Source organism: Nicotiana sylvestris, chromosome 7, assembly GCF_000393655.2.
Source record: "Nicotiana sylvestris chromosome 7, ASM39365v2, whole genome shotgun sequence".
Taxonomy (NCBI): Eukaryota; Viridiplantae; Streptophyta; class Magnoliopsida; order Solanales; family Solanaceae; genus Nicotiana; species Nicotiana sylvestris.
Window position 1 is genome coordinate 164849941 of NC_091063.1, and position 26563 is coordinate 164876503.

Below are 26563 nucleotides of genomic sequence, written 5' to 3' on the forward strand. Positions count from 1 at the left end.
TTACGAAATTGAAGATATCTGAGGGTTATGCGCCGAATCTTGGAAAAAATATAGATATGGAGGTAGGAAGTTAAGCCATTTGAAAAATCATGACTGTCATGTTTTCATGGAGACCTTAATGCTTATTGCATTATGTGGTTTGCCTGAAAGAATCTGGAAACCCATCACAGAGATTAGTTTGTTTTTCAAAGACTTGTGTTCTACCACATTAAGGGAAGAAAACCTGCTTTGGATGGATCAGAACATTCGTGTAACTTCTAATAAGATGAAAAAAATATTTCCATGTGGTTTTTTTGATGTGATGAAACACCTTTCAATCCACCTTGTACACGAGGCACGACTAGGAGGGTCTGTTCAATGCAGATAGATGTGTCATTTTGAGAGGTAATATTATAAGTTTGATGTAATTTTCTATTTTATTTGAATGTTCTTGGCTAACATGACATTATGTAGGACAATTGGCAAATGCAAACAATTTGTTAAGCAGAGGAATAAGATTGAAGGATCTATATGCGAAGCTTATCTTGCAAAGGAAACTGCTCATTTTTGTTCTTATTATTTTGAGAGTAACGTGCCATGTTCTAGGAATAGGCTCAATAGGCACACGGTCGAATGTGTAAATGATCCATTATATCCACCAATGTCCATATTCAATCAACTAGGCCGATGTTCTAAGGATGTTAGAAAGAGAAGTTTGAGTGATATGGAGTATAAGTCAGCTACACTTCATGTGTTGCTAAATTGTCCCGAAGTTGTACCATTTCTCAAGTAAATATTGATTTATTAGTTATCAAAATATAAAATTTACTATGATTACATCTTGATGCAACTACTAAAAATATTTGATGTGTCACAGTCACTTCGTGGGTCAATTTGGCCATGATGCTGTATATACGAGATTTGATACGTGGTTCAAACAATTTGTAAGTTTATCCCGATAATGTTCTAACACTATGTAGGTAATTAATGTTTGTAAGTTATGCTAACTTATGAATTTTTTTAACACTCTGTAGGTAAATAATCTAAATAATAGGGTAAATAATTTTTGATTTAGGCTTTAAATTCCACTAATTTCATGTCTAATTGGTACTCTTTAGATGCAAGTGGTTTGATGTCACGACCCAAAAACCGACCCGGTCATAATGACACCTATCGTGAAACTAGGCCAGCAAACTTATTTTCAAATACTCCATATTTCTTTTAAAACTTAAAAAAATAATATTTTAATAGAAATTCGATAAAAGGTAAAAGTATAAAATCAAAACAAGCGGAAAGAAAGTACAAGCCCGACCTCGGGTGTCACTAAGTCATGAGCAAAATATTACAACTGTTCGAAATAAACATGACTACATAGTCTGCGAATATCCAACAAAAGTACTACAAGGAAGACAAGGAAGAAGATGGCGGAACTGCGATCGCCAGACAACTACCTCGCAATCTCCAAGAAAAAGTCTCCAATTGATATGATCAGCAACCGCTACCGTGACCCGAAATACCCGGATCTGCACATAAGGTGCAATGGGTAACGTGAGTACACCAACTCAGTAAGTAACAAGTCCAAACTATGGACTGACAGGTAGTGACGAACCAAATCTCAATAGGTATGCAAATAGACTGTACGGAAAAGTAGGCATGCTTGCAGTTCAAGTAAAAGCTCAGTAGTAAGTAAATACAACATGACCAGTACAAAGTATAAAGATCAGGAAATATCTAAGTACCAATGCACAAATAGCATGATCAATGTTCCATATACCTCCACTCACAAGTGCTAAACCACTCGGTACTATATATTGCCACCCGACCCAGGGAAGATCCATCCTGGAATATATCTACACCACTGACCGCAGTCATCCAATATCGAGGAAGGTTATTCTAGCCTTATGTAGAAGATCCATCTCCAGGTATCGATACTTTGGACAAGATCCATGTCCAGGGAAGATCCAGTCCTTAATATCATCAACTGCGCTCACTGGGGGTGTAAAGACTCTGGAGGGGCTTCTCTTAGCCCAAGCGCTATATCCAGCCAACGAAGGCATGATCAATATCTCGTTGCGACGTGCAGCCCGATCCCATACTGTCACTCAATATCAGGCTCTCAGCCTCACTCAGTTATTACTCTCCAGTCTCACACACACGGGCTCAAAAATGTCATGATACTAGCCTTGACAATGATATGATGTGTCAAATAGCAATAACCGAGACTGATGCATGATAAAATATGCATAAATAGGACTGAGTACAGAATATCATTGAAGCTAATGACATGATAGAAATAAACGACCTTTCGGGTCTCAGCAGTATTTGCGTGAAGCCCTAACATGATAATTAGCATGATTTGCAGTTCCATAACTTAATCACATAATTACAACACAGACATCAGCTAGAAAGAGTTGCTAAGCGGTGCCATGGGATGACCCAGGCTACAATTCTCACAGTGCATGCCCACACGCCCGTCACTTGGCATTTGCGTCACCTCAATAAAAATCATAGAACACGTAGTTCGGGGTTTCGAACCCTCAGAACCAAGTTTGGAAGTGTTATTTACCTCAAGCCAAGCCAAACTCTAACTCGCGACGCCCTTGCCTCTCGATTTGGCCTCCAAATTCCCCGAATCTAACCAAAATCAAAACCATAACATCAAAATATGCTAAAGGAAGAAAGCCCACGTGAAAATAATCAAATCACATCAAAAATCCCGAAATTAGTCAAACCCGACCACTGGGCCCACATCTCGGATTCCGATAAAAATCACAAAACTAGAATCCTTACACTCTCACGAGTTCATACATACCAAATACATCAAAATCCGACCACAAACGACCCCTCAAATCCTCAAATCAAAGTCTCCAATTTCAAGCCCTAATTCCCCAATTTTAGGCTTTAAATTCCACTAATTTCATGTCTAATTGGGTAGAAATCATCATAAAATCAAGTGTTGAGTTCAAAAATCTTACCTCCAAGTGTTTCCCTTCAATTCCCTCTTCAATCCCTCTAAAAACCTCCAAATCCGGCCAATAATGGTGAGAAATAGCCTAAAATTTGCGAAGATGGCTATTTAAACATTCTGCCCAGGTATATTTTCTTCTTCGCAAACGCGGTCAAGGCCTCGGGTTTGAGAAACACAAAAATCACTGACCAATTATATCCTCTTTTGCGAACGCAAAACCCTCCTCGCGAACGCGATGCTTCAACCGTCCAAGCCTTCGTGAATGCGACTATACCTACCCGAATGCGAAACACAAAGCTCCTGGGGTCCCAGCTGCCCTAATTACTCTACACGAACGCAGGACCTGCTTCGCGAATGCGAAGAACAATTCCCTTGCCTTACTCCACATCTGTTCGGGAACACGAGAGCCCTATCGCGAACGCAAAGAACAAAACTCTGCAACAGAAATAGCAGGAAATCTGCAACTCTCCACAACCACAAATTGGTCTGTTAACCACCCGAAACACACCCGAGTCCATCGGGACCTCAACCAAACATGCCAACACATCCAATAACATTATTCAAACTTGTTCCAACCTTCGGAACGCTCAAAACAACATCAAAACATCAAATCACCCTCATATTCAAGCCTAAGGATTCCAAAACTTTCGAATTTTGAATTCGATCAAAAGGTCTATCAAACCTCGCTTGAATGACCTGAAATTTTGCACACACTTCCGAAATGACACAACTGACCTACTCCAACTTCCAGAACTCTATTCCGACCCCGATATCAAAATTTGCACTACCAACCGGAAAACGCCAAAACTCCAATTTTGTCAATTCAAGCCTAAATCTACCATGGACGTCCAAATTACATTCCGAACACGCTCCTAAGTCAAAAATCACCTAACGAAGCTATCTAAATCATAAAAACCAAATTCCAAGATCGTTTACTCACAAGTCAACTTTCGGTTGACTTTTCTAACTAAATGACCAACTTAAGAGACTGTGTGTCTCATAACACTCCAAAACTATTCCAAACTCGAACCAACCAACGCAATACAATGAAATGTAGCTGAATAACACATAAGGAAGCATAAATGGGGGAAACATAGTAGTAACTCATGAAAAGACCGGCCGGGTCGTTACATTTGACCCACATCCAACAAGAGGTTCAAGAGCCACAACCAATACAACATAATTGGGGTTAATCATACAAGGGAGTATGATCGCTATGATCCTTTCATAATTGCACATAATGTTAGGCAAGTGTATTATGCTCCTTATCCATTGCGGCGGAATAATTCCGATTGGTGGGTTGTAATAAAAACTAAGACTGTAGGTATGGTGGAAGTCGAGAATGTGTTAGATATTGCATATCAAAACGATATCTTCAGTGTTTACCAAATAGTAGATGATCAGTTAGAAAATGATTTGGAACATCCTGAACGCATATTGGAAGAAGTTGATATAAATGAAGTAATAATTATAGAAAATGAGGACGAAAAATCAACTGATGAAGCTCAAACAAGTGAGGACGAAGAATTCTCGTACGAGGAACAATACGTTGATGAGCTTTAAAAAGTTGGTTTTTAAAGCACTATCATTTTATAGCTAGTTTCTTATATGTTTCAACCTAAATATATATTATATTATGCAGATGGAAGGCAATGGTCAAGGTAAAAATGACCCTACTGGTTCTCGGGGTCGAGAAAAGGTAGGGAAGGGAAAGAGGAGGTAGATAATAATACTCCCTCTTTTCCACCCTCTACAGAGATACATATGTCTTATCCTCCACCCCACGACTATATGGAGCTGCCACATCATCACGAGCCCTACACTTTAATCCATACACCAGGTCTTTCATCACAGGGCCATAGAACTATACGTCCGACATACAGTCCAGCTGCCTCATGACCACATGGATCGCAGCCATCTATATCACATCCCTACATATCACAGCCACATGGATTGCATCCATCCATGTCACAACCACTCGGGTCATAGCCATCAGTATCACAACCACTTAGGGTCCATCCAGATATGTCGCAGTCACAGGGATCACATCCATCTTCATCAATGACTCCATCTATTTCAGGCCTTCATCTGCGAGGTAGTAGCTCTGACCACCTACACCGTCCACACATGCCTCTGATACACATGTTTCGGACAATGATGATGATTGTGACGAAGAAGTGCATTATGATCAATATCGCAGGATCATCATAGTCCCTGAGGGTGATGGGTAATAGTTATTTGTTATTTTTGTGTTTATTGTATTGTAACGATTTTACTAAGATATTAATGTGTTTTTATTGTTAAATTGCAGGTTCATCCCAAGTAATAAGACTACGAGGATAATCACCAAAGCCATCAGAAAGGTTTATGATGACTGTCACACCTCCTTTTTACTATCCCCGAAAGGGTATAAGGGAGTTGTTTTTCAATTTAAGTGACAATCGAAACAGGATTATTATTTTAATATCAGAGTTGCCACTTGGGATAATTTATGGTGTCCCAAGTCACTGGTTAAAATTCTGATTCGAGGAAGGTTGACTCTAGTTACGGTCTACGAACATAGAAATCCGGGTAAGGAATTCTGTTAACCCGGGAGAAGGTGTTTGGTATTCCCGAGTTTCGTGGTTCTAGCACGGTCGCTTTGATGGCTTATTAAATTATCTAATTACTCATTTTATAACCTATGTGCATTTACCTCTTTTAATTAAGAAATTATCTTGAAACGGGTCACGCGTACGTGTACCCATTTGTTTGGCACATCAAAAATCATGTCACGCGAACGTGTCTACAATTGATAACGCTTTATTGTTATTAAGAAAGTTTGGCCGAAGTTGAGCAAACTCATACTCTGGTTTTGTTTTTAGGATCGTAATTGTGTCACGCGAACGTGTCCACAATCATAATGATATATTAAACGGGCCTAGAGTAACTACGAGCATTTGTCATTTTTATATCTAAGTCATAAGATTAATACAAGGGCCATGAATGATTAAATTGTGGATGGCACACCTTGGACTATACTAACTAAATTTAATTAGCGGCCTATTAGCAACCATTTTATTATTGAGAAAGTTTGTTCGAAGTTACGCGAACGCATACTCCGAATTGGTTTTTAGAATAGTAATCATGTCACGCGTACACAATCACAATTATAGATTTATTAAAAGCGTGTCTGAAGCTACCAATATGACTCATTCTCTATGAGTTAAATTAGATCTAAACACGTTAAATATATGAACAGTACAATATATAGGATAGAGGCAACAATAAATAAAAATGAAACTAGTATACCATTAACCTGCTTTCAACTAGAAAACAAAAACAAACAAAACAACATATACTAACAAACATATAAAGAATAAAACTACCAGTAATTATATATAATAGTAAATAGTAGTAACGTAAAAAAACAATCTTCAGTAGAACACAGATTCAAGCACAAAAATATTAATAATCACATTTACCATTTTATGATTGTTGAAGAAACAGAAAAATTAAAAAGGAGAGTCAAAAGCGTGGACCTTTGCGTCAAGATTATAATATCGTCCAGAATCAATGGCTTAATCTCGCCGGTGACGGTACCTTGATCGAACCTCGAACAAGAGCGACGACTACGACGAAACTTGACTCAATCAAAACTTATTATTTTTGAATCCAGATCTGTTCGTTCCCTCTCTATCTATCCTAAGTTATGCCCTGTTTTTGTCTTCTCAAACCAAATTGCCCATAGTGAGTTTTCAGCAAAACAAAAGAAAACGATGAACGACAAGGAACAGAGCTGCCGGAAAATCTAAAACCAATCGCTGACTTCCATATTTCGGCATGCTAAAGCTGGCGAAAGTGAAAATGAAAGTAGGGTGACGCACGACAACAACTAAGAATAGGAGAGAGAGAAACGAAGGGGAAAGAGGAAGGAACAAGGGTGTGACGAGGTGAGAATCGCTGCTATGTTCTTTAGGGCTCGTCCATTTTTGTTCAAGGAAGATGAAGAAGCTTCAATTGTAGCTAGTTGAATAAGAAGATCAAAGAAATGGTTGTTCTATGTTCTCCAGGCTGCTGATGGCTTCCGGTCTTTTGGTTGAGGAAGATGACTTAGGAGGGGGGTGTCTTTTGTATTATGTCCTGTGGCTGATTGCTTCTCTCATTTTTTCATGTTTTTTCGCTGATCCCTTAGGTCTGTCGCTGATCTCTTAAGTCTCTTAGGTGTTATTCATTTTGTTAAAGAAAAAGGAGCATCTCAGGAGGTTCTTTTTTTGGAGATCTGCTGCTGCTTCTTCAGATTTTCCTTTTTTGTATATGTCCGTCCAAATCTTGAAGAAGAACGGCGGATCGCTCCTAAAGTCTAGGTCTTAGAGTCCCCTTTATATTAAAGTCTAGGTTAGTTTTTGTAGGGTTTTTTAGGTTAAGGGGTATGAGCCTATGAATTATGGGCTTGAGAATTATGGCCTAGGTCCGAAAATTAGGCCGAAAATGGGTCGTTTGAGCCCAAATTTTATTCTTTCCTCGCGAAGGAGACTAAAAATACGATCTCATTTATTAATTAATCCTACTTAAATAAAATAACTATTAAAATAAGACTGACCGTTAAAACAAAACTATTTTTGGTATTTTTCAAGATTAAAAAATAACTGCAAAACATTAATGAAACTATTTTTTTTGTAATTTTCACTTTCTTGTAATAAAATAAAGTAAAAGAGTCGAAATTAGTTGAAATAGCGATATTAGACCTAAATTAAATATTTATATTCTAAATATAAAAAATCTTGGGGAGGGTAAAAAATCACATGTCTACAGCTGTCCCTCTTTGACTAGAAATATGAAGTATTTTCAGACAAAGAACGACTAGACAGGTTTTTGACCAGATCGAGGTGCCATTCCATCAAGGTTCCAGTCCGCGGTCCTGTTATTACATCAAAATCAAAAAATAAAAAAGACTAACTAATCCTGTCAACTATGAGTTACAAGATTCCTATCTATAAGTCTTCTAAAGCTTGATCTTGAGTCTTGAATGGTTTTTCTTGCAGATTCTGGATTTGAGCCTTGACGCTTGCTAGTTGCAGGTGCTAGTTCATTCTTCTTCAGTTTTTCGGATCAAAACTGGACATACCATGCTTGTGACTTCAGTCATGTCTTGAGCAGCTCACATCTTTCATCAACTTCTGCATTTGGATTCACTTCTTGCCTTTCATTTTTTTTATTTTGGATTGTGACTAACTTTCGCTGATCATCTCGGACTGTTGACTCGCATTCTTGCCGCGAGATTCTTTTGTTGCTGACTTGAATTGCATTCTGAAGTGAATTCCTTTATTCTCCAGGTGGCGCCTGATTGCCAACATTTGAAATGTATTCCCTTGTTCTCCAAGCGGGCGCATGAATACCAAAACTTGAATTGTACTCCCTTACTTACCATAAATAGTTTTTCCTTAAAACCTATGTTGTCTTCCTTTAAAACTTGAACTATTTTCCTTGTTCTCCAGGTGGGTGCCTGATTGCTAAAACTTGAAATGTATTCCCTTGCTCTCCAAGTGGGCGCCTAATTGCCAAAACTTGAACTGCATTCCCTTGCTCTCCAGGTGGGCGCCTGATTGCCAAAACTTCAAATGTATTCCCTTGCTCTCCAGGTGGGCGCCTGATTGCCAAAACTTTGACTATATTCCCTTGCTCTCCAGGTGGGCGCCTGATTGCCAAAACTTCAACCGTCTTCTTTTGAACATTGCTGCTTTTCCTTTGTTCTCCAGGTGGGCTCCTGATTGCCAAAATTTTAACTGTGTTCCTCGAAACTTGAACTGCTTCTCCTTGTTCTCGGGTGGGTGCCTGATTTCCAACACTTGCACTGTTTTTCCTTGAGACTTGCACTGCTTCTCCTTGTTCTTCAAGTGGGTGCCTGATTTCCAACACTTGCGCTATTTTTCCTTGAGACTCAAACTACTTCTCCTTGTTCTCCAGGTGGGTGCCTGATTTCCAACACTTACACTGCTTTTCCCTCGAAACTCGACTTGTTTTCCCTTATTCTCTAGGTGGGCGCCTGATTATAACAAAACAGACAAACAAAAAGAAATTCCTGCCCCAGTTTGCTCTAGGAAGATTTGTGAGTTGTTAACAATATTGTAAACCACTTATACTATTGATGCAATGATGAGAGTAAACTAGAGACTAGACTAGGATGTGCGTCTCCAATGAAAACCAAAAAACTTCGACTAGCAAATGTGTCTGCTAAAAATAAAACTTGAATGAACCAAACTAGGAAGTACGTCTCTTAGGGGTGAAACTTAAATGAACCAAACTAGGAAGTGCGTCTTATATGAATGAACTCTCAATTTAGGAAGTGCATCTCCTAAAAGAATAACTTGAAAGACCTTGATTAGGAAGTGCGTCTCCTACAGGTAAAACTTCAATGAACTAGACTAGGAAGTGCAACTCCTAGGGGTAAAATCTCAATGTAGGAAATGCGTCTCCTAAAAGTATATCCTGAAATACCCAGACTAGGAAGTGCATCTCCTAGGGGTGAAATCTCAATTTAGGAAGTGCGTCTCCTAGGGGTGAAATCTCAATTTAGGAAGTGCGTCTCCTGGGGGAAAAACTCAATGTACGAAGTGCGTCTCCTACGGGTGAAACTTCAATGACTCAAACTAGGAGTGCGTTTCCTAGGGGTAAAATCTCAATGTAGGAAGTGCGTCTCCTAAAACAAAAATATAACCTGAACTACTCAGACTGGGAAGTGCGTCTCCTAGGGGTGGAACTTTAATGACTCAAGCTAGGAAGTGCGTCTCCTAAGGGTAAAATCTCAATGTAGGAAGTGCGTCTCCTAAAACAAAAATATAACCTGAACTACGTAGACTAGGAAGTGCGTCTCCTAGGGGCGGAACTTTAATGACTCAAGCTAGGAAGTGCGTCTCCTATGAATGAACTTAAATGAACCAGACTAGGGAGTACGTCTCCTAAGGGAAAATCTCAATTTAGGAAGTGCGTCTCCTACAAAAGAATATAAATTGAAAACCCACACTAGGAAGTGCTTCTCCTAGTGGTGATGTATGATCTTCTTGATAGCCTTTGCGTACGCAGAATTGGGCATTACGCCTGAAAAATTCAAGCTTCCAAGCTTTGATATAAACATAGCTTCCTCCATGTTTCAAACAAAGAAAACTTGTGAGTTTAAACAAAGTGGTTGGTTTGTGGCCTTGACTTTGCTGCGATTGCTACTTCACTTGCCATGATAACTCTAATTTCAACTTGAAAGACATTGCTTGTTTATTGACTAACCACTTTCTTTGTCACCCTTATCACAGAAAACACCTCTGATCCATTCAAACCTAATACTCTTTATCTGTTGCATTGTGCTCATGCATTGACATATACTGAACCTTTGGTTTCACATGAATCCCAAAGCATGTCAATTGCCACCCACTCAGTGTGCATGTTGTTCCTTCCGGACTTATGCCACTTCGATGTGCAAGACAGATTCCGTTTCTGCAATTGGAAAGTTGGTAGAAAATTTTGAAGTCATTTCTGTCACGACCCTGGTTCGCCCTTCGTGAACCATCGTGACGACACTAGTCTACGACTAGGTAAGCCTAAAAAATGCGGAAAAATAACAAAACTTGTGGAAGAAATAACAAAAACTAAAATAACTGAATGGAAACAATAGTTATAATGTCGCTCGGCATATACAACACAACATTCTCAAACCAAGTACATTATCCCAAAACCTGGAAACTCACGGGAACACAAGCCTTTGGAATATCTAACAGTCTAACTCAAGAATATCTAACAAGAAAGAAAATACAGAAGGGCAATGTTTAACGGCTAGAATAGAGAGGGACTCTTCGGTCTGCGGACGCGGCAGATGTACCTCAAAGTCTCTAGAACAGATGCCTCTCCCAAGGATGGTAGGCCTGAGTAGCGGTACCTGGGCCTGAGTAGCAGTACCTGGATCTGCACATGAAAACCATGCGCAGGAAGGACATGAGTACAGCACAACAGTACTAAGTAAGTGCCAAGCCTAACCTCGGTCGGGTAGTGACGAGGAAGGTCAGGGCCCTACTGAGGTTAAACAAAAATATAACGTTCAACAATATGGAACAGAACAGTATAAATAAGTACAGCAGAGAAAATAAAACAGAATAAATAGAACAATAACAACTATACAGGAACAAAGTAAACACGGAAGGAAATACAACTCAGCACCAATAGTAACAAATCAGGGATCTCCAAGGATACCGTCATGTAGTCCCAAATCCACATATCCGATAAGTCTCTCGGGATACCGTCCCGTGATCCAACTCATAGTGCGTGGGGATCTACCAAAATTCCGTTCCGTAGTGCCAAATATAAATACCCAGTACTGGGGGAATCTACCGGGTGCATTTCCGTATTTTCATATCACTGTGCAGAGGGATCTACCGGAATCCCACATCCATAGTCCCAAAATAAACAGACAAGGGAGAGCTACCGGAATCCCGCATCCGCAGTCCCAATGTAAATACACAGCAACAAGAAGATATTCAGAAATGGAAATTTCATATTAAGGCAACAAGTAATTCTAGTCTAGCATGCTGCACAGAGTTCAGGTAAAGCAGGTTGAACAAATAAGGCAATGAAATCACTTAGACATGCTTTCCTAAACTAACAACAGGTTTAATAGTACAAGTAATGAAAATAGGAAAAGGAACATACTAGTAAATACTTAATGAAAATCGGATTTTTCAACAATTTGCTCAAGTACGTACCCGTCACATAACGTACAAGGCATTTCAATTACCAAATATACCAATCCTAAGGGGAAGGTCCCCACAAAAGGTTAGACAAGCCACTTACCTCGAACCGGCCAAAATCAACCCGAGACCACGTTCTTGCCACGAGTACTTGACTCCAAATGGCCCAAATCTATTCAATTCAATTTCATAATGTAAATAACACTTCAAGTAACTGATTCTACAATTAATGTCTAAGCTAATACGCGATATTATGTAAAATGACCAAAACGTCCCACAGGCCCACATCTTGGAATTGGGTAAAATTTATATTTCCAGAATCCTCACACCCTCACGAGTTCAGTCATATTAAAAGTACCAAAATCGGACCTCAATTTGTCCCTCAAATCATTACTTAAAGGTCTCCAATTAGACAAGTTCTAAACCCCCAATTACTACTGATATTTCTTCATTTTTATATGCTTAAATTGATAAAAATCATTCCAATAACGAGTTTAGGGACAAAAGACCTTACCTCAATGAACTCCTCTGAGAATCTCTCTTGAAAAGTGCTCCCTAAGCTTCTTCCCGTTTTGGAAAAGATGAAAAATGGTTAAATTTCGCGAATGCAATAATTTGTATGTTTTGCCCTGCGATTTTCCGCATATGCGGGCCCTAGAACTGCATCTGCGGTCCCGCTTTTGCGGAATAAAGGTCGCACCTACGAATTTCACTTAAAGACTAGATACCGCACCTGCGATTAACCTTTCACAGATGCGCCACCGCGGTATTCCTCCCGCGTCTGCAAAACCTAAAGGTCCTACCCATATCCCCTTCTGCGATGGCTCCGCCATTTCTGCGGCTCCGCACCTGCTGAACCCAAACCGCATGTGCGGTTATGATAGAAGACCAGTTGCTACAGCAAACTTCAAACTCCAAATCCTTCCGTTAACCATTCGAATTCACCTCGAGGCCACCGGGACCTCAACCAAAGGCACCAACAAGTCACAAACCACTATCCAAACTTGTACCAATCCTTAAAACACCTAAAACAACATCTAAACCTCGAATTAACCATGGATTTAAGCCTAAGAACTCCAAATTTCTCAAAATACGCTTTCGATCAAAAAGTTTATCAAACCTCGTCCGAATGACCTGAAATTTTGCACACACGTCACATTCAACACTACAGAGCTACTCCAACTTCCAAAATTCCATTCCGACCCTCAGATCAAAATCTCACTATCGAACCGGAAACTTCAAAATTCAACTTACGGCATTTCAAGCCTAAATTAGCTACGGACCTCCAAAACACAATCCGAACACGCCCCTAAGCCCGAAATCACCCAACGGAGCTAACGGAACCATCAGATTTCCATTACGAGACTGTCTTCACAATGTTCCAACTACAGTCAACTTCCCAACACTTAAGCTCTCAGATAGGGACTAAATGTCCCAAAACTCTCCGAAACTCAAAACCGAGCATCCCGACAAATCAAAATAGCAGAAATAAACTTAGGGAAAATAGTTAATATGGGATCGGGACGTTTATTCTTAAGACGAACGGTCGGGTCGTCACATCCTCCTACACTTAAATATTCATTCGTCCTCAAACGAGCATAGAGACATACCTGAAGTAGTGAAAAGATGAGGGTAACAGCTGTGCATATCCTGCTCAGTCTCCCAAGTCGCCTTCTCGACCGGCTGACCTCGCCACTGAACCTTCACTGATGCAATGTTCTTTAACCTCAGCTTTATGACCTGCCTGTCCAATATTGCACCTGGTTCCTCAACATAAGATAGATCCTTGCCCAATTGGACTGAACTGAAATCCAACACGTGCGACGGATCACCGTGATACCTCCGGAGCATCAAAACAAAAAATACCGGATGAACTCCTCCCAAGCTGGGAGGTAAGGCAAGCTCATAAGCAACCTCCCCAACACGCCTCAATATCTCAAAAGGGCCAATGAACCTCGGACTCAACTTCCTTTCTTCCAAAATCTCATCATGCCCTTCATAGGCAAAACCCGGAGCAGAACTCGCTCTCCAACCATATAGGAAACATCACGAACCTTCCAGTCAGTATAACTGTTCTATCTGGACTGGGCTGCACGAAGTCTATCCTGAATCACCTTAACCTTCTCCAAAGCATCTTGAACTAGTCCATGCCCAATAACCTAGCCTCGCCTGGCTCAAAATAACCCACCAGGGATCTACACCGCCTACTGTATAAGGCCTCATATAGTACCATCTGAATGCTGGACTAATAACTGTTGTTGTAAGCAAACTCCGCCAATGGCAAGAACTGATCCCAAGACCCTCCAAACTCAATCACACACGCACGACGCATATCCTCAAGAATCTGAATAGTGCATTAGGACTGTCCGTCCTTCTGAGGGTGAAATGTTGTACTCAGCTCCACCCGAGTACCCAACTCCTGTTGAACGACCCTCCAAAACCGTGATGTGAACTGAGTATCTCTATCTGAAATGATGGACACTGGAATACCATGCAGGCGAATAATCTCTCGGATATAAATCTCCGACAATCGTTTCGAAGAATAAGTAGTACACACAGAAATAAAATGAGCGGACTTGGTCAGCCGATCCACAATTACCCAAATTGCATTAAACTTCCTCAAAGTCTGTGGGAGCCCAACTACAAAGTCCATGGTGATCCGCTCCCACTTCCACTCCGGAATCTCTATCTGCTGAAGCAATACACCCGGTCTCTAGTGTTCATACTTCACCTACTGACAGTTGAGGCACCGAGCTACAAATCCAACTATATCTTTCTTTATCCGCCTCCACCAATACTGCTTCCTCAAATTCAGATACATCTTCGCGGCACCCGGATGGATGGAATACCGCGAACTATGGGCCTCCTCCAGAATCGACTTACGCAACCCATCAACATTGGGTACACAAATCCGACCCTGCATTCTCAATAACCCATCATCACCAATAGTCACATCTCTGGCATCACCGTGCTGAACCTTGTCCTTAATGACAAGCAAATGAGGGTCATCATATTGTCGTTCCCTGATATGATCAAATAAGGAAGACCGAGAAACCATGCAAGCTAAAACCCGATTGGGCTCCGAAAGATCCAATCTCACAAACTAGTTGGCTAAGGCCTGAACATCCATCGCCATAGGCCTCTCTGATGCTGGTAAATATGCCAAACTCCCCAAACTCTCTGCCCGGCGACTCAAAGCATCCGCCACCACATTGGCCTTGCCCGGGTGATACAAAAGAATGATGTCATAATCTTTCAGCAACTCTAACCACCTCCTCTGATGAAAATTTAGATCCTTTTGCTTGAACAAATGCTGCAAGCTCCGATGGTCAGTATAAATCTCACAAGGAACCTCGTATAAATAATGGCACCAAATCTTCAGGGCGCGAACAATGGCAGTTAACTCAAGGTCGTGAACAGGGTAGTTCTTCTCATATATCTTCAACTGCCTGGATGCATAGGCAATCACCCTACCGTCCTGCATAAACACCACTCCGAGGCCAATCCTCGAGGCATCATAATAGACTATATAAGACCTCGAACCTGAAGGCAATATCAAAATTGGGGCTGTAGTCAAAGCTATCTTGAGCTTCTAAAAGCTCGCCTCACACTCCTATATCCACTGAAATGGAGCACCCTTTTGGGTCAACCTGGTCATAGGGGCTGCAATTGATGAAAATCCCTCCACAAAACAACGGTAGTAGCCCTCCAAACCAAGGAAACTATGGATCTCGGTAGCTGAGGATGGTTTGGTCCAACTCTGTACGACCTCTATCTTCTTCGGATCCACCTGAATACCCTTACTCGACACCACGTGGCCTAAGAATGCCACTGAATCCAACCAAAATTCACATTTTGAGAACCTAACATATAACTTCTTCTCTCTTAGAGTCTGGAGCACAGTCCTCAGGTGTTGCTCAAGCTCTTCCCGACTCCGAGAATACACCAGAATATCATCAATAAAGAAAATGATGAACAAGTCAAGATACGGCTGGAACACACTGTGCATCAAATGTATAAAGGCTGCTGGGGCATTGGTCAGCCCAAATGACATAACAAGGAACTCGTAATGACCATACCGAGTCCTAAAAGCAGTCTTCGGGATATATGGCTATTGAATCTTCAACTAATGGTAACTTGAGCGCAAATCAATCTTAGAAAAACTCGTGCGCCCTGAAGCTGGTCAAACAGATCATCAATACGACGGAAAGGATAACGGTTCTTCGCTGTACCCTTGTTCAACTGGCAATAATCAATACACATACGCATATAACCATCCTTTTTCTTCACAAACAAGACAGGAGCACCCCAAGGTGATACACTGGGCCGAATAAAACCCTTATCAAGCAATTCCTATAACTGATCCTTCAACTCCTTCAACTCAGGAGAAGCCATGCGATACGGAGGGACAGAAATGGGCTGAGTTCCCGGAAACATGTCAATGCAAAAATCAATATCTCTATCAAACGGCATGCCTGGAAGATCAGCTAGAAACACATCTGGATAATCCCGTACTACTGGGACTGAATCAACTGAAGGGGTATCAACACATACATCTCTCACATAAGCTAAATACGCGTCACACCCCTTCTCAACCATATGCTGAGACTTAAGGAAAGAAATAACTCTACTGAGAGTGTGATTTAAAGTACCCCTCCACTCAACACGCGGTACACCTGACATAGCCAGTGTCACGGTTTTGGCGTGACAATCAAGAATAGCATAATGGGGAGAAAACTAGTCCATGCCTAGGATAATATCAAAGTCAACCACGCTGAGTAACAATAAATCGGCTCTGATCTCAAAACCACTAAGAGCAACCAAACACGATTGATAAACGCGGTCCACAACAAGAGAATCTCCCACAGGAGTAGAAACATAAATATGGGAACTCAAGGAATCCCGAGGTACACCCAAATGCGGAGCAAAATAAGAAGACACATAAGAGTAAGTGGAGCCTAAATCGAATAGAACTGATGCATCTCTGTGACAAACCAATACAATACCTGTGATGACAGAATCGGAGGCAACAACCTCGGTACGGGCAGGAAGGGCATAGTATCTGGCATGGCCTACCCCTCTAGGGTGAACTCTACCTCCCCGATCTCCACCTCTAGCTGGCTAAGTAGGTGGGGTAGCAAATGGAGTTGTAACCATAGCCTGAGAACTCTGCGAGGCACGCTGTGGCTGAGAAGTCTGTAGAGGTGCACCCCTCCCAAGTTTGGGGCAATCCCTCACCATATGGCGTGTGTCACTACTCTCAAAACAAGCTCTGGAAGGACCTGGTAGCTGTGACTGTCTTGGGCCAAGTCTGCTGGACTGACCTCTGAAAGCAACCCGCGCATGAGGCATGCTAGAAACCGGAGGTGCATAATAAGGCTCCTGAGGCCTAGGAGGAGCTGTAGCACTACTGGCTGTTGGAAGAGCTGAATGAACAGGGCGACTCATATAACCCCTACCATAATGACCTGCAGCTAGGGTATGGACACCAGAATAATGGCCCGATTCTCGAAACCTCTTGGCCTCCCTCCCCTCTTTCTCCCTAGCATGTATACCATCAATCCTCCTAGCAATGCTCACCACCTACTGATAAGAAGTATTTATCTCCAACTCACGAGCCATACTAGATCTGATGCTGGGAATAAGCCCATCAATAAACCGGCGGACCCTCTCGCGAACAGTAGAAACCAAGGCTGGTGCATGCCTAGCCAAACTGGTATAACAGACAACATACTCTGAAACAGTCATAGCACCCTGGCACAAATGCTCAAACTCTACGTGCCATGCGTTTTTGAGGCTCTGAGGAACATACTCCCTAAAGAATAAATCTGAAAACTGAGCCCAAGTCAGTGAAGTAGCCTCATCTGGAATGTCTAACTCATAGGTGCGCCACCACTCATAGGAGGATCCTCAAAGCTGGAAGGTGGTGAAAGAAACCCCGCTCAATCCTGAGATACCCATGGTACGGAGAATGCAACAGCACTCATCATAAAAATCCTAGAGCATCCTCCGATGCTAGACAACTGAACACAGGAGGCTTGTACCTCTTGAACCTCTCAAGCCTCAGCTCCTTCTCCTCGGAAGCCGCTGCCCTGACCTTGGGCTAAACTGGCACTACAGGCGGTACATGAATAATCTTAGGGACCTGTTCAACATGCACTTGCTGCTCAGGAGTGCAGGCGTCGGGAGTCTGTGCTCCTCCTCCGGCCTGGGATGTGGCTGCAGCAACAGGAAGCAACCCTTCCTGAGTTAAAGTGGTATACATGCTCATGAACTGCACCAGAGTCTCTTGAAGAGCTGGAGTGGTAGTAGCAGTAGGCATATCAGGTGCCTGGACACCGGCTAGATCTGCTGGTGGTACCTCGGCGGCAGCTCGCGCAGGTGCTCTAGCTGCACCACATGTGCATCCTCGGCCTCTACCCCGACCCCGGCCTTTGACGGCTGCAGTAGGGGGCGTGGGTGCCTGATCATCTCGGGTAGCACGTGTCCTCAAAATTTATGAGAGAATAGAAAATAGAAGTTTAGAATTGTGATGTCAAAATATCGCACGACAAGGAAATTAAATGAAGTGGAAATTTTTCCTAACAGTTACATAGCCTCTCTTAGATAAGTACAGACGTCTCAGTACCGATCAGCGAGACTCTAATAAACCGGCTTGTGATCCGTGACTCCTATGAACCTAGAGGTCTGATACCAACTTGTCACGACCCCGGTTCGCCCTCCATGAACCATCATGACGGCACCTAGTCTCTATGACTAGGTAAGCCTAACAAATGAGGAAATATAATGAAACTTGCGAAATAAATAATCAAAACCAAAATAACTGAATGGAAACAATAGTTATACTGCCTCTCGGTCTCGGTATATACAACATAACATTCTCAAACCAAGTACACTATCCTAAAACCCGGAAACTCACGGGAACACAAGCCTTTGGAATATCTAACAGTCTAACTCCAGAATATCTATCAAGAAAGAAAATACAGAAGGGCAATGTTTAACAGCTAGAATAGAAAGGGACTCCTCGGTCTGCGAACGCAACAGATGTATCTCGAAGTTTCTAGATTAGATGACTCCTTCAAGGATCGTAGGCCTGAGTAGCGGTACCTGGATCTGCACATTAAAAACATGCACAGAAAGGGCATGAGTACACCACATCGGTACTAAGTAAGTGGCAAGCCTAACCTCGATTGGGTAGTGACGAGGAAGGTCAGGGCCCTACTGAGGTTAAACAAGCATATAACGTTCAACAGTATGGAACAGAACAGTATAAATAAGTACAACAGTGAAAATAAAACAGAATATACAGAACAACAACAGCTATATATGAACAAAGTAAACACGGAAGGAAATACATCTCAGCACCAATAGTAACAAATCGGGGATCTCCAAGGATACCGTCCTGTAGTCCCAAATCCACATATCTGATAAGTCTCTCGAGATACCGTCCCGTGGTCCAACTCAAAGTGCGCGAGGATCTACTGGAATCCCGTTCCGTAGTCCTAAATGTAAATACCCAGTACTAGGGGAATCTATTGGGTGCATTCCCGTAGTTCTATATCACTGTGCAGGGGGATCTACCTGAATCCCACATCTGTAGTCCCAAAATAAACAGACAAGAAAGAGATACCGGAATCCCACATCCGTAGTCCCAATATAAATACATAGTAGCAAGAAAATATTCAGAAATGGAAATTTCATATTAAGGCAACAAGTAATTCTAGCCTAGCATGCTGCATAGAGTTTAGGTAAAGCAGGTTGAACAAATAAGGCAATGAAATCACTTAGACATGCTTTCCTAAACTAACAACAAGTTTAATAGTACAAGTAATGAAAACAGGAAAAGGAACATACTAGTAAATACTTAATGAAAATCGGTTTTTTCAACAATTTGCTCAAGTACGTACTCGTCACCTCACGTACAAGGCATTTCAATTACCAAATATACCAATCCTAAGGGGAAGGTTCCCCACACAAGGTTAGACAAGCCACTTATCTAGAACCAGCTTAAATTCGACCCGAGCCCATGTTGTTGCCATGAGTACTCGACTCTAAATGGCCCAAATCTATTCAATTCAATTTCATAATGTAAATAACACTCCAAGTAACTGATTCTACAATTAAAGTCTAAGCTAATACGCGATATTATGTAAAATGACCAAAACGCCCTCGGGCCCACGTCTAGGAATTAGGTAAAATTTATATTTTCAGAATCCTCACACCCTCACGAGTTCAGTCATATCAAAAGTACCAAAATTGGACCTCAATTTGTCCCTCAAATCATCACTTAAAGGTCTCAAATTAGACAAGCCTAGACCCCCAATTACCATTGATTTTCCTTAATTTTTCATGCTTAAATTGATAAAATTCATTCCAATAATGAGTTTAGGGACCAAAGACCTTACCCCAATGAACTCCTATGAGAATTTCTCTTGAAAAGTGCTCCCCAAGCTTCTTCCCGTTTTGAAAAAGATGAAAAATGGCTAAATTTTGCGAAGGCAAGAGTTTATATGTTTTGCGCAGCGGTTTTCACATCTGCAGTCCTAGGATCGCATCTGCGGGATGCGGTCCCACTTTTGCGGACCAAAGGTCGCACCTGTGACTTTCACTTAAAGACTTGAAACCACAGCTGCAATTAACCTTTCGCAGATGCGCCACCACTTCTTCGGTATTCCTCCCGCATCTGCGGAACCTGAATGCCCTCCCTAGATCCACTTCTGCAATGGCTCCACCGCTTCTGCGGCTCAGCACCTGCGGAACCCAAACCGCAGGTGCGGTTATGACAGAAGACCAGCTGCTGTAACAAACTTCAAACTCCAAATCCTTCCGTCAACCATTCGAATTCACCCTGAGGCCACCAGGACCTCAGCCAAAGGCACCAACAAGTCACAAACCACTATCCAAACTTGTACCAATCCTTAAAACACCTAAAACAACATCAAAACCTCGAATTAACCATGGATTTAAGCCTAAGAACTCCAAATTTCTCAAAATATGCTTTCGATCAAAAAGTCTATCAAACCTCGTCCGAATGACCTGAAATTTTGCACACACGTCACATTCAACATTACAGAGCTACTCCAACTTACGACCCTCGGATCAAAATCTCACTATCGAACCGGAAATTTCAAAATTCAACTTACGACATTTCAAGCCTAAATTAGCTACGGACCTCCAAAACACAATCCGAACACGCCCCTAAGCCCGAAATTACCCAATGGAGCTAACGGAATCATCAGATTTCCATTCCGAGGCCGTCTTCACAATGTTCCAACTACGGTCAACTTCCCAACACTTAAGCTCTGATTTGGGGACTAAATATCCCAAAACTCTCCGAAACTCAAAACCGAGCATCCCGGCAAATCAAAATAGCAGAAATAAACTCAGGGAAAATAGTTAATAGGGGATCGGGACGTTAATTCTTAAGACGAACGGTCGGGTTATCATAATTACTCACTTGTTTTGACTAAACAGACTCAAGAAGAGGAAGTAAACAAGACAAAAGGAACAGAGTAAGGGACAATGGAAAGAGATGATTCCTAACAAGAAAATTAGAAAGTAGAAACCTATCAGATGTGGACAACAACTCTAATGACCATGATATGCACCTTTGGATTAAGCGGCCTAATCTGTCAAGCAAGTGTGATGTTCAACTCTTATTGTACCCCTAAACAGTAAAACTGGGCTTCAATGCTCCAATTATCCAATCTAATTCATGATCTTTATTCGACTTGTAGTGCCCAAAGGCTTTTCACCATCAAACCTCTCTTATTTTATTCTTTCTCTCAACTTACCATCGCCTTATGGTGCCTTGTGAAGGTTTTCACCAATAAAACTCTATCTTGCTTGACTTGACATTCTCAAATATTGGTCATAAGGTCTTTCTTTGGACCGTAATGTGGACTTTTGGATTGGGTTAGAAAGAAAAGGTAAAGGCTCAAAACAAATTGAGTGGGTCCACAATTACAACTTTGGAATCAGATCTTTTATATAACCACAACTTCTGCCCCAGTTTCTTTGCTTGGGGGCTTTTAGATTTTTATTTTGATGGGACCGAACCGTGAGGCTTCCTACGTATCCTTAAAAGGAATCAGGTCGAACGTAGTTCATGACATAGGAATTGCTTTGTTTTGTACTTTTCTCTCTCATTTTTTCCTTTTCTCTTTTTTTCTTTTCTTTTCTTTACTCTTTTTCCATTTTTTTCTTTCTCTTTTTCTCTTTTCTCTTATTTTTTTTATCATATTTCTAAACTCTGCTTCTGATTCCAAAAGAGGAATATGAAAGAAAATAAATAAGGCTCAAAGGGGTAAAAAAGGATAAAGTGTTTAGATATCAGAATAAAATGCCTTCGTCATTCCAATCTTCAAAGCATGCCAAATACAAACAACACAATTAAACAAACCAAAGAAATCATATATAATATCTTTTGACTACATCGGAATTGATAGCCATATCCACACATTTGCCTTCTACATCTTTTAAATACAAAGCACCATTGGACAATATTCTCGTTACCACGAATGACCCCTGCCAATTTGGGGCAAACTTGCCTTTAGCTTCAACCTGAAAATAACCCGGACAGTAGAAATGACAGCAAAATAAACCACCAAGACTCCTCCCCGACTTGCCAAGAGATGGAACATCTTTCCAAATACCAAGCACGACATCTTAGCCATTGGATTCCACATCAATATTGCCAAGACTATTAATAGCTTCAATATCATTAACTTCAGTCAGTAGGTTCCCAAGAGGATTCGCATGCTCCCTGTCACTGTCCTTGATCACAATTACCCCTTCTTGAATCATTCTTTCTATTTCCCTTTTCAAAGCATGACAATCTTCAATGCTATGCCCTTGGACATTAGAGTGGTACATGCATCATACAGTAGGATCAAAACCTTTTCCGTATGGGTCTGGAGTATAGCCGAGGAGCGGCTCAATCAGGCTAGAATGCTTTAACTTTTCAAACAAGCTTATGTAGGACTCCCCGATTGATGTGAAACTATTTCTTTGCCTTTATTCCCCTCCCTGCCCCTAATTTCTAGGGTTGTTGGGTGCTCAAAAATGTTGTGAAGGCAAGAATGCATTATGCGGTGCTGGCGCTCGCCATAGGGAGTGACCTTTTAGTTGGACAGATGACCGGACATTGTTCGGAGGATAATAATAAAGTGGATATGTTGACATCGGGGATAGGTTTGGGGTTGGGGTTGAGGCTGAGTATATTGGTGAGGCGGACCCGTTGAACCATGTCCTGATCTTGAGACAACCATGGCAACATCATCATGTTCCTTCTGACCCAGCAAGCTTCCTATGTCGTTCTGAATTGCTTGTGTTGTGGCTTTTAAAGCAGGATAGCTTATGATCTTGCTCGACTTCAGCCCATCTTTTACCATTTCTCCCATTTTTACCATATCATTAAAAGGCCTACCCACGGACGTGATCAAATACTCGACCATTTTTTTCCTTCCATCGGGGGATTGACTCTAGTAGCTTGCTCCCTCCATCTAAGCCTGTATTCCCTAAAGCTTTCATTAGGCTTCTTTTCCATCTTGGCGAGGGACATGCAATCTGGGACAATTTCTATATTGTACTGAAAGTGCCTGGCAAAGGCCTGAGCCATATCCGTCCACGTGTACCGCCTGTTAACATCTTGGCAAGTGTACCACTCCAGAGCTACCCCACTCAGACTCTAACTGAAATACGCCATTAATAATTTGTCTTTCCCACCGGCGCCTCTCATATTACTGCAGTAACCTCTCAAATAGGCCACGGAATCTCCGTGCCCGTCATACAAATCAAACTTTGGCATCTTATATCCAGCAGGCAATTGGACGTCAGGAAACAAACACAAGTCTTTGTAAGCCATGCTCATCTAGCTCCCTATCCCTTGCATGTTTCTTAAAGACTGCTCTAAGATTTTCACCTTCCTGGATATCTGATCTTGCTCCACTCTCTTAGAAGGCTTTTCAGTTTCACCGGGAGGCTCAAAATAAGGAGTATAAGAATATGGATTCGAGAATTTGAAAGTTGGTTCTGGTGCATAGTGTTGGGCATTGGGGAATTTGAGCACAGTCTCGTTAGATGATTAAGGAAAAGTAGCCGGAGGAGGAGCTACAAGAGCATGAGTGGCCAAAGGAGCGAGATATGAGGTGGTTTTGGTGGGTAGAGTGTGAAAAGGTCGTAGGGAGATATCAGCAACAGTGGGAATCTAGATTTGTGATAGTGGTGGGATAGTTGCAGGGTTTTCAGTGTAGTTGGTAGGGAATGAAGGTGGAGGATGCCCCCTGATCCAAGACTGATACATTTCTACCATCTGTTGTTTCAACATTTGGACCTCCCCTTTCAATTTAGAATCCAACTCCACAAACTCCGTCAACGGATCAACAACTCTTGTGTCCAGGTCTTTGCTAGTCATGGCTACCTTGCTCTTTGACGTTGTGTTGTATGAATGAGTTACCTTAAGAACCACAAACCAACCACCCTTCTGCTCAATGGAGATAACAAAAAGGAACAAAATGAGGTTATCCTGTTAGCATTAGGGCATTTACTAGCTAAAAATATCACATTATGTGCAATGTACCTAGCAACAATTAATGGTTCTAGAATGACTTCTAGTGTCACAAGGTCACTTGACATCATCCCAATTTTGTTCATTTCAATCTTCTCTTTTCTTTCTTTTTCTAGCATTTGCTTGCTCATTTTTCTTCCTTTTTTTCTTATTATCACTCTTTTCTTTCCTCTCATTTCTCACATCCCCTAATTTCACTCCTTTTTTCTTCTTTTTTCCTTTTCTTTTAATAGAAAAAAAATGATTCGATCGAACCCTATATAGGTTGCCTACGTATCATGATGCCGCATGAATCAGATCTTTGCGTAGTTCGGGAAGATCAGGAATAAATTAAACAAACTAACGTTCTCATTTTCTTTTATTCTTTTGTTTTATTTTTTCTTTTTACCTTAATGAATACTCTGATGAGAAATTATTAAGGAAAAACCATTAGAAGGGAAAAATATCTTTTGATTCTTCTTTTTTTTTATAGAAAGGAAATCTAAAGGATGAACCAGAGAAAAATATTTTGAATTTTCGTTTGATATCCTGAAAGAAAGATTTCGAACCAAGAAATGAAAAAGATAAAAAAATATTTTTGGATTTTAATTTGATTACCTAAGGGAGAAACTCTGAAAATAAACCATAGATAAAGTGCGTTTTTTTTCTTTTTCTATGTACAATATCCTAAAATTCTAGTAGAAATAAAAAGATTTTTTTTTCATTTTTTGTTAATTTCCCAAAGAAGAACCTCAAAAGAAAATCTTTTTGGATTTTGGAACTAAAATCTTAAAGAAAACTTTTAAAGAGGTACTAAAAGAAAATTCTTTTTTTTTTTTGAATTTTTAGTCTTAATGTACTAAAAGGAAATATAACAGTAATTTTTTATTTTGAGTTCTAGATATTAATTTCCTAAAGGAAAACCACCTTAAAAGAATTATTATTCTAAAGAAAACTTCTAACAGAAATATAAAACACGAATCCTCTTTTTTTGAGTTACAACACACTTTTTCAAATATAAAGTAGAATGTACAATAATAAAAGACTCGACATTACTGTACAAAACTAGAAAGTAAAAGACGACATAAAATGAAGAACAGACTCGAAACATAAAAAAAATAAAACAAATCTCCTTAAGCAACTCCTGAATGAGCGATCCTGACTGGATGGTCACGGGGTGTCTGCCATGCTTAAACTCCGGTAAGTAGATCCACACCTGTATGAAAAAAACTCAAACCAACACTAGGTGAGACAATACACTCCCTAATGGACGCATGCAAGACATGACTGAGGCTATTTTTTTCAAAGTGGCTTATGTGTCCAAAAGGTGACTTGAAGTGAAATATTTGGCTAAGACCCCGCAAAGCCAAGAACATAAGATTCACTAGGAAGAATGAACCCTATGAGGGTTGCCTACGTATTGTTGCGCCCCCTTTTTTCCCCTCCGCGGAGAGGAGTTCTAGGTTTCGACATTCATGGGGTGTAATGACTCGTTTCCCTTTGGAATTGGGTATTTGAAGAGTCGCCACCTAACGGTTTTAAGGTCCGTTAAGGCACCTATAAGGTTCAACTACAACTATGTTTGATAACCAGAGATAGGGTAAGGTCTTGAAATTATCCTAAGGGGAAGGTGCTAGGCACCCCTCAAGATCCACTAGTGTGGTTCCCGACCAAACAGTTTTTGTGAATTTGTCCAATTAGCAAACAAACAAATAAAGGCTCAAGTAATAGAGGATTTATGTTTAAATACACAGGTGTTTAGAAAACGATTAATAAAAGCAAGGTTTTTGAAAAGAGTTATAATCTAAACATGCTTATGAATGTAAACGGGTCCTAGGTTTATTTACAATATGGATCACGTCAATGTAATACCTGGTATGATACTCTCAGAAGAGGGGATACATGTGGTATTAGCGCACTGATTATCATATCCATATTTACCCTTTCCCGCCTCGTTAAGGTAATTAAAGCGAGTGTTGGTCTCGATCACTATTGCATGCTATTACCCGTTCCATTCCTATCAGTCCTAGAAGAATTTTAGGACTTCTATTCCTATATGAAGGAGGTTCTAGGTAGACCCTCAGGCTTAAAGGTAAAAATACTAAAGCGACATACAAAACATATAAGACTGCAATTAAGGGAAACACATAAGCATATAAAAGGCTCAATTATACCTCTACAAGCTGTGCACATAAACAGCACGACTCATAAACAGTTAAGGTCTGAATTTTAAAATCCTAAAGCAGGGTGCTTAAGTCAAAGCCAGATTTATTATATAACTCAGAAAAGAAGTCCGAATCAGGCATGCCTGCTGGTTGTAGTAGTTGATAATTAAACAAAGACAATTACAGTTTTATT

The 26563-nt window shown here is 40.9% G+C and overlaps 1 long non-coding RNA gene across 1 annotated transcript; it reads right to left on the minus strand.

Annotated features, from left to right (window-relative positions):
- Nucleotides 1-1240: 1240 nt before the first annotated feature.
- Nucleotides 1241-7347, minus strand: LOC104214907 (uncharacterized). Its single transcript, XR_708036.2, has 2 exons — nucleotides 6469-7347; nucleotides 1241-1502 (listed from the first exon to the last, which is right to left on the minus strand). It is a non-coding gene; the product is annotated as an uncharacterized lncRNA (long non-coding RNA).
- Between the last annotated feature and the right edge of the window lie 19216 nt (nucleotides 7348-26563).